Genomic DNA, 10,211 nt, shown 5'->3' on the forward strand with positions numbered 1-10,211 from the left:
AATGTGGATAGAATATGCTGCTATAAGAGCCAGAAAATTGCCAAGAATATGGAGTGAATTTTTAAGCAAAGCCAATTGTGAACATATTGCCAGTGAGCCACTCTCAATGGAAATAATTAATGAATCTATTTTTCAAGATCATATAATGAAAATGTTCCAGCAGCCTTGTGTGCAAGAGCGTGTCACAGTAGTGACCCTTAATGAAGATGAAGAGAACATAATCAGGTATGCATGTGGTTATATTGGAATGAAGCTTCAATCAAAGTACCTCAAGATGCAAGGAGAGAAGGCAGCAGAATTTGTAGAATGTTTGGATAAATTACAGGCGTATGACCAGCAAACTGAAACATCATCATTTCTTGCCTATACTACAAAGTGGATAAGTCTAATCGACCGTGGAAGACTATATCAAGTAAGTGACAACAGAGGCGTAGCTACACCCGGGCTGACACGGGCTTAAGCCCTGGTAAGTGAACATAAAGCCCGGGTAACAGAGGACAAAGCCCTAGTAAAGTTTCTTAACTAAGCTGTGGCCTATATCTAGCTATATGATTTTATATACCGTATATTAGAGTAGCTCACCTAATATCGGACCGGCTCCAATATCGGACGCCATTTCTCCTAAACTACAATGAACATTTAAACATTCTGCACATCTCCAAGTAGGCCAATGTTTCATCAACTTGTGTACCAAGTTTCAGATCTCTCGGGTCCTTAGTCTCGGTACAGCAGTCTTTTGAAGACAAGTCCGAATTATACGTAAAATCGGAAAAAACGCTCAATTCAAGGACAGCTATTGTTTGCAGATCACACTTGCATTAAATCAAAAATTGCATACCTTCAGATTGTAGGGCTACTCATTTACTTTCTAAATATGTATGGTTTATTTCATTTAAAGTATTGTACTGATGAGTTATAGACCAAAGAACAGAGGCTGTCACTGGAGCAATAATCGCCCTAACTCAAAATTGTAATCAATGCTTTGAAAATATTTTAAAGTGGATAATTGCATACAATTAATCATTTACAAGTTGTCAAGCAACTTTTCCAATAAATTCACTGTCCTCCAGACTTAAAGTATTACAGGAATACCAAAACCCTCTAATAGAGCAGTCAAATACCCTAATATAACAGTCACCAATTTTTTGCAAAAAGGTGGTGTAAATCAATTCTACATAATGCTGATATGCTTAAAATGTGGTTCTACGTACTTTTTGTTTTAGAGTTTTAGGCTTTCAGCTGAAATGCTTGACTTTTATGTTAGAGTGTTTTACAGCCATATTAAAGATTTTGCTATTTCTGCAGTCAAATCTGCAGTATTTTATGTCTTTATAGTGTTGGATTTGCAGTAACTAGTGTTTAACAACTTTCAGTACACGATCTAAAACAATCATCCACCTTGTATGCATTTTCAAACCATTTTTTCTGATTTTGAGCAAAAATAGCTAGGGCGATTATTGCTCCAGTGACAGCCTCTTTTCTTTGGTCTATAACTCATCAGTACAATACTTTAAATGAAATAAACCATACATATTTAGAAAGTAAATGAGTAGCCCTACAATCTGAAGGTATGCAATTTTTGATTTAATACAAGTGTGATCTGCAAACAATGGCTGTCCTTGAATTGAGCGTTTTTTCCGATTTTACGTATAATTCGGTCTGGTCTTCAAAAGGTTGCTGTACTGAGACCAAAATCCCGAGAGATCTGAAACTTGGTACACAAGTTGATGAAGCATTGGCCTACCTGGAGATGTGCAGAATGTTTGAATATTCATTGTAGTTTAGGAGAAATAGCGTCCGATATTGGAGCCGGTCCGATATTAGGTGAGCTCCTCTATGGATAAAGTTAAAACTGAGTCTTATTTACAACATAATTGACAGTACTTACACTCCCAGTTGTTACTTATACTCTATTGCAGCTCATTTGGTTGGGTCCAACCGTTGAGGTGGAGTCTGGGACGTAAATTAAACCCACAATCGTATATTACAACTATATTCACGTGAGTTGATGATGTCAAAACATGGATCGTCAAGCCGAACTTTAGCTGTAGGCCAGCTAACCCTTTTTGACTGCCAGAACAAAAGAAGGAAGAGCACCAATAACGAAGCTAGTAATGAATGTGTCGATCTGATAAATGGCACGACTAGCAGTTAGTCTGGCGGCGCCCGCCCCTTCGCATGGAGTAAGGGTCTGGTTTGCTTAGTATCACCGAGTTGTACCGGATTACCAAAAACTGGTGCAACCAATCAGAACGCTCCACGTTTAATCAAGCATTTTTGTTTATGTTACGTCAGAAGAATGAATCAAATGCCCTAACAGTGCTGAAAGAAACAAAAGGAGTTAGTTAATAAAGAACAAAGAGAAGAAAGTGTTATTTCGGGAAGGGCTTTTCGCCTTGTTTGATACGCGAAAAACCCGGGTTACGCTCTGATTTCCTAGGTAGGGAGACATGTCAGAGACGTGCCACCAAGTTATTACCTAGTTTATTTGATTTATCATACGAAACTCGTCTAGAGAGACTTGGTTTATATTCACTGTATTGTAGACGTCAAAGGGGAGATCTAATTGAGACCTACAAGATATTGAATGGTTACTATGACATCAACCCTACCTCATTTTTCACTTTGAGTAATACGGATACCACCAGAGGTCACCACCGTAAACTCTTTAAATTTCGATCTCGGCTGCTAGTGAGGCATAATTTTTTCACCAACAGAGTAGTTAATTTGTGGAATTCTCTTCCAGCAGATGTTATTTCTGCACCAACTGTGGCATTGTTTAAGAAGAATCTTGATGATTTATGGAGAACAACAAGATATGGGCACTCTCAAAGGCCTGCGGCCTAGCTTGACAGTCTTGTACTGCCAAGCAATTTTTGTCCATTAATAATAATAATAATAATAATATCTATTCTATAAAAGTAGACCAATCCACTTTCGCCTGTGTAAAGGCGAAGGAAGTTCAATATCACTGCCACAATTTTGAGTGAGGCACTTCCGTTAAGACCATTTTCGTTACGTCATTACATACAGTTTACAATGGCACACATTGGAGAAGCGAAGAAATAGTTTGAGAGCCTCACTAATGTATAAAATAATTAATGACATGGTAGATATTAATGTGCACCAACAGTTTAGACCAAGCAACACCACAACTAGAGGTCACCATCAAAGATTTCTGCAGTTGCCAACAAGGGTAGATGCTTATATGAACTCCTTCTTTCCTTTTACAATAAAATTATGGAACCAACTAGATGATCATATTATCCAAGCTCCATCTCTTGATTTATTTAACAATTATATAAATTTGTAAATAAGTAGCTAACTACATATGTACGAATATACTCATGATTGAGTTTGTACATTAACAAATATATATATATATATATATACATTCAAATTAAATTCCTCCAGAACAACTCAGTGATTATTTTTTTTTTAAAGAAAGAAGAACCGGCCCAAGTTGGCACTCCCATCCACCACACTCTACTCTACGCTAAGATGTTCTGTAAAATGGGTTTAGCCGGCTGCAATGCAACAACTGACAGTCCACGTGAGAGTCGCACTGTACAACGTGAGTCTGACTCGAGGTCTGACTCGTGTACTTTGGCACTATACAATGAGCGGGCAATTGAGACAGCAGGAAGCCAAGCTACTGAAGTGGACGCTGATCTGGTGACTGAAGAATTCGAGCTTGATTTTCCCAATGAGACCCATGAGAACAATTCAGATACTGAGTCTGAGGCACCTGGTTAGTTATGAACTTATGAATAAGCTAACTGCTGAATGGGTAATATAATTTTTATTATCATGTCAGTATCAAAATAACTGATGAATTATCTATTTTGCAGTTTATCCAATCACTGTGTCACAAAAGCTACCAATCTCTGGTCCACCATCTGACATAAGTTCAAGTCCAGATCACAGTCCTGTGCAACCAAGTCCATCAATGTTTCGCTACCCTACAAAAAAGATGGGAAAGCAAAATCGATCATTCAATCCAAAGTGGTTTACCACTCACAGCTGGTTGGAATATTCAGTGGAAAGAGATGCTGCCTTCTGCTTTGCTTGTCGTCACTTTAATGCCAAAGGAGGAAAAAATGAAGATGTATTCACAAAAGATGGCTTCAGTGATTGGAAACATGCACATGGTAAGAGTAAGGCTGGAATTTTAGAAGGTCATGCACAATGTCTGACCCACACTTTAGCCATGCAGTCATGGAATGATTATAATAAAAATAAAAAGCTTTGGAAATTAATCTGCAATCACTTTGATTCAACTAGAAATAGACAAATTTATAACAATAGGCATTACTTAAAAAGTGTTGCAGAAACACTGCTCCTGACTGGCCGCCTTGAGATTGCCCTTCGGGGGCATGATGAATCTGAAAGCTCACTTAACAAAGGTAATTTTCTTGAAATATTTTCTATAATTGCCAAACACAATCCAATCGTCCAAGAGCGCATTGATAAAGGACCAAAAATGCCACTTGCTTATCCCCAGACATTCAGAATTCAATATTGAAGATAATGGACAAAATGATCAGAGATAGAATCTCTGCTGAAGTGCGTCTGTCTGGCTTTTTCTCATTGATGGCTGATGAGACAAAAGATGTCAGTAAACAAGAACAGCTATCTATAGTTGTGAGATATGTAGATAGAGAGGGAATTATCAATGAAAGATTCCTTACATTTGTTCAGGCTGCAAGTATTAATGCTGAGAGCTTATCTACATATATTATACAGGCTTTGGAAGAGCATAAGATAGATCCATCTATGATGGTGTCACAAGGATATGATGGTGCATCTGTAATGAGTGGGCACTGCACTGGTGTGCAGAAGCAAATTAAGGACAGATATCCTAGTGCCATATACATTCACTGTTATGCACACGTACTTAATCTTGTGCTTGTGGACTGTTCAAAAAAAGTTCAGCTAACTCATGATTTTTTTTGCCTCCTTGAGTCTTTGTACGTTTTTATGTCTGCATCAAAAGCACATACAACCTTTGTAGCAAACAGAAAAGATTGCATCCAGATAAGCCTACAAGTGAGTTGCAAAGACTAAGTGATACAAGCTGGGCATGTAGACATGGTGCTGTAAATGCTATTTGTTGCACGTTTGACTCATTGATTTCAACACTCGAAGAAATTACAGAGGGGTCTGACCGAACAAAAGCTGTTGAAGCCAATGGTTTGCTTTTACAGATTAAAGATTTTAAATTTTTGATATCTTTGATTATTTTTGATCGAGTTTTAATTTGTACAAAAAGCCTGTCTGATAGTATGCAAAGCACACAGATTGATTTGAGTAAAGCTGCAAATTTAGTTGCAGCTACTGAATCTACCTTGCAGCATTTCCGCACAGATACTGAATGGGAAAAGTTGTTTACTTATGCAAAATCAGTAGCCGAAGCTAACAGCATTGATATCAATGATCCAGCGCAGCCACACAGACAGAGAAAAACACCTCGTCGTTTTGATGATGGAATTGTGTACCAATCAATAGGAGCTAGAGATACACTGTCAACTAGTCAAAATTACAAGGTTGTTCTGTATTTTTCTGTTTTAGATTCTCTCTTACTGGAACTCAGGGATCACTTTAGTCACAAAAACATCAAACTCATGAAGGCAATCTCCTCAAGCAACCCACAATCAAATACATTTTTGGATGCATCCACCCTGAAGCCTCTTGCTATTGGGTATAACTTAGACTATGACAGCTTGTCTATGGAGGCTACTTTAGCAAAAAAAAACCTTAACTAATTATGAACTAGAAAATGTTCGTGATGTTTTTCTGGAATTGCTTCCATTGAAGAGTGCATTTCCAACTTTGATTAAGGCTGTTCAAATATCCATGACCATGGTGGTCAGCACTGCTCACTGCGAAAGGTCCTTCTCTGCTCTTAAGAGAATTAAAACATACTTGAGGGCATCTATGGGTGAGGAAAGGTTGAAGAACTTTAGTATTCTTGCCATTGAGAAGAAGTTTGCAAGTGAACTCTCTCTTGATGATGTTGTTGATTGCTTTGCTTCTAAAGACAAAAACACAAGGATTGTATTAAAATAACTACTGCATGTATAATACATTCAGCTATAGTTGGTTGTATTTTTATAAAATTAGCACAAGTTCATGAAGGCAGTTCTAAAATTAGCTACACACATGTATATGTCAGTGCACTTTAACTCACTTCTTGTTTTGATTTATTTCAGCTATAGTTACTATGATAGTCTACATCGAGTAATCTTAGTCATTCACCCGACCCCTGTATACATGCAGTGTACACTACACTATAGCTGCTTTAAGCATGAATTCATTTACTGTATTGTAAACTATTGTATATTTACTATAAACTAATAATACTATAATAGTGACTAGCATGATAGGTCACAAATTAATTAATGCATTTTAGACATTTTTGTAGCTGTTACATAGATCACATACTTTGTAAACGCTATTGAATAGTATTGATGCCACTACAAATATCTCAATTATACTAGCTAAATTATCTACATACTCTGCACTCCAAAATTCCATCCCAAGTGAGTGATTTTTAATGCAAATTGCATCTGAGAGCACCTAAAATCTCAAAATTTCCTGGGGGGGCATGCCCCCAGACCCCCCTAGATAGCTCATGCTTCGCATTTCGCTGAGTGTGCTTCGCACACTGTAAAGAGCTACCACAAGTTACTAATAGATTCAGGTTTGACAGGTTAGCCCTGGTAAGCATAAAGGGCTGGCTACGCCACTGAGTGACAATGCTTATCTGCTCTTTCATGAAATCGAAATTGTCTTACAACATCAACTATCAGAGCACATCAAGGCCAGTGCAACAATGTCACCTACTGAAGCAACTAGAAAGAAGGAGGTCATGATTGGCTCTGTTTGTCAGAACACCAAAGTTCAATGCATATGGGACAATATTAACTGTATCCGGAATGAGGATAACAACAAAGAATTGCTCACAGTCATTGTAACATATTGGCTAGGCATTCGAGGATTCAGTTATGCTAAGAAATGGATAGAAGACTACAAACACATTTAAGTATGGAAACAAAGAAGAGAAAGAGCTTAAGAAAGGAGTTAAAGAAAGAAAAGAAATAAATTTAATACTGAACTATATTTTCAAGGAGTATTTGTAAACTGGTTTCGGTTATCTTTGGTGGAATGCAAAGAACATCACTATGAATTTCATGCACATGCACAGCTACTTTGCAAGAAAAATGTGGTGCTATGGTCACAGAATGTGAAATGGTTAAAGGATGGCTGCTTGATGATGGATTCTGGTGTGTTTTATAAATAAACAGCTGTAAATTCTCTTCTGACTTGCACATTCCAAGCCTGTGATGGCAATTTTGTGTTCATCTATGTTGAGATAAAAGTTAAAGGCATGACTGGCAGAGTAGTTGACAGATGCTGCTGATTGGACTTGGGTACACATTGGTTGCAGTGGAGTTGTTGGCACTGATATTGGCAATGGGGTTAGAGGTCGGGGTGATAATGGTGAAGTTGCAGACACAGATGTTGGTGATGGTGTTGGAGATTGTGGTGATGATGGTCAGGTGGGGTTGTAGACACAGATATTTGTGAAGATTGTAGTGGTATGGGCATCAGTGAAAGGGAAGGAGATTGCGGAGATGATGTTTGTAGCAGTGTTGTAGGTACAGGTGCTGGCAATGGGACTGAAGATAATGGTCCTTCATCTATGGTCAAGGGGCGCAATGAGATTGGTTTCTATAAACAAATTGATAGCTATACCGATACAAATCTGTATACTTGTGCTCAAGTGTATTACATCAACCTCATGCAAGCATGTATGTTTACTATGACTAAGATATAAAAATTTAAAAATGTGTCCAGCTTTGTAATAGATTCCAAATTCTGGAAACCTGAAGTTTCAATTTCTACTATATGTTTTAAGTATTGCATGTGTGTCTCTGTAGCTGAACTTGAGAGCAATTGCAACAGTTTTCCAAAATACCAACAATACATCTGTATGTTGTATTGCTGTGGTATACTGATATTTGGGACTGTTCTATTAGAGTGATTGCTCTATTAGGGTATATCCCTGACTTAAATTGCTTGACTAGTTTCTGGAGACCTCAGAAACCGCCCTTGTTTACTGATGCACATTCACCAATACACACATTTTCTCTCTTCTTGCTTGGGCGTCCTGGTGGTCTATGCCTTGGTAGTTTTCTTTCTCTGTTCTTGTGGCTCCTTCCATTATGCGCCTTCCTATATCCCATTAATACCTGTAATGCCAAAGTAAAATTTAAACTGATGCATATTAGCGTTACATTCCCGTAACATTAAGTTCTCTTATACTGCACAGTAAAACACCGTTACTTCACTTAGAATCGTGAAAAACTCCACAACCCAGCACAGCGAAACAGCTATTTAGTTTAGTGTATGAAGTTGTTTCAACCATAAAAAATATGGCATTACATTCCATGTGTGGTCACTACTGGTAAATAAAGTGTTTTCGATAAAACGTTATCACTTCGTCTTTAAAACTCCACAAGTGAGAATACACCACTAGCCGAGAAGTTCCGTTCGTGCTGTATGAAACTGTACCTAAGTTAATTTCCGTTACGAATTACTAACCTTATTTATTATTATTATTTGTGTGTGCAGTGCAGAAATCAATGTGATTATAAGGTGGGGTCTATTCTACGGAACGGAACGGAACGGAACGGAATGATGGACTAAACTGCGGAAAGGAATGCTTTCTCAGATTGAAGCTTGCAGCTTACCATTGCTGTACAAGTTATCAGTGGCACTTCCAGCAGGTAATCAAACGTACCCCAAGAAAGATAAAACGAATTTAAGGATCGATTGTGGGTTCTAATCGGCATAAATCAGTATGTGTATAGCTACACTACAAAGGAAACAAGTATGGTGACAAGCTGAATCAACTCAGTCTAATGAGAATCTAAAGGAATTTTGTGCAGTGTGTGAGGAGCAAACATTCAGATACCTCAAGGAGGCTGTATTGTGTGAACATCAATGATTCATTAACAGAGTAGTGGACTATTGTCAGATATCTCAGCCTGAGTACTGAGTTGAATTCTGGATGGGGTCTATTTTACAGAATGGAATGCTTTCTGAATCAACTTGCAGCTTGGCTAGCTGCTATCATTGCTGAAATTGCACTTTATCAGTGGAACCTCCAGGAAAATGGAATATATAGGATAATTATAAAACATTAATTAAGTGATTGTTTAGGTAATCATGACTTTATTCAGTCTAATAAACAGAATATATGGTTGATTGAGTGAGGTATCACTTTCAGAATGTTCAGACGACCAGTGATGAGATGCATGGATTCATCAAATTTTTGTTGTGGTTGGAGACATTAAATATCCAAAAGCAAACTGACTGTATAATATTAATTCACTTCCTTCAATTTTGAGCCTGTATACAAATAATTGAATTTTCCTTGTCAATAGAAATCCTAGAATAAGATGGGAGAGAAACTTATCTTTGTTTACCTATACTGTACAACCAAGAGTTCGTAATACTGATTTGTATGGGGGAGAGTGTCTAACTCTCAGTATGGCCTGTACAAACACCCTGCGTAAAGTTCACCTTTCATCAAATCAACACCTTTACTGGGGGATAGAAAACTGTTGATTAGTGTTGCTGAAGAAGGTAAAGCCTTTGTTCTGAAATAAGGCCGAGGTGTTACTTTAAGCAGGGCGTTTGGTGAATGCATTCAAGTTAGACACTCTCCACCTTATTATGAACTCTTAGTACCTTCAAAGGAAAATGAAGAAAACATACAGATGAATCAATAAAATCACTACAGTAAGGTGAATTACAGACTAGTGAGATCTTGGTTAATTAATGACAGTGGTTGGAGTTAAGTGTGGTAGCTTGTGCAAAGTGGAAGTACAAATCAAAATGGGATATCAATTTCATTATGAAAAATTTGTATACATAAATAATCTAGTATTACTATTTCATTTGTCCTCCACTTAAACATGCTACAACAGTACTAGTGTCAGTACATTGGCAGTGAGTCTACCTTGAAATCTCAACTCTAGAGTAGATCCAACACAGGACAGCCCGCACTGTAACAAATACATGTGATCCCATTGTAATTTCATGGACCAGCTGGACTGGGAATCACTTGAAAATAGACGAACAAATTTAACCTGTTTTGTTTGAAGTGAAGCATGTGAAATGTTACACTTAAGAAATCCTAG

Source organism: Dysidea avara, chromosome 8, assembly GCF_963678975.1.
Source record: "Dysidea avara chromosome 8, odDysAvar1.4, whole genome shotgun sequence".
Classification (NCBI taxonomy): Eukaryota; Metazoa; Porifera; class Demospongiae; order Dictyoceratida; family Dysideidae; genus Dysidea; species Dysidea avara.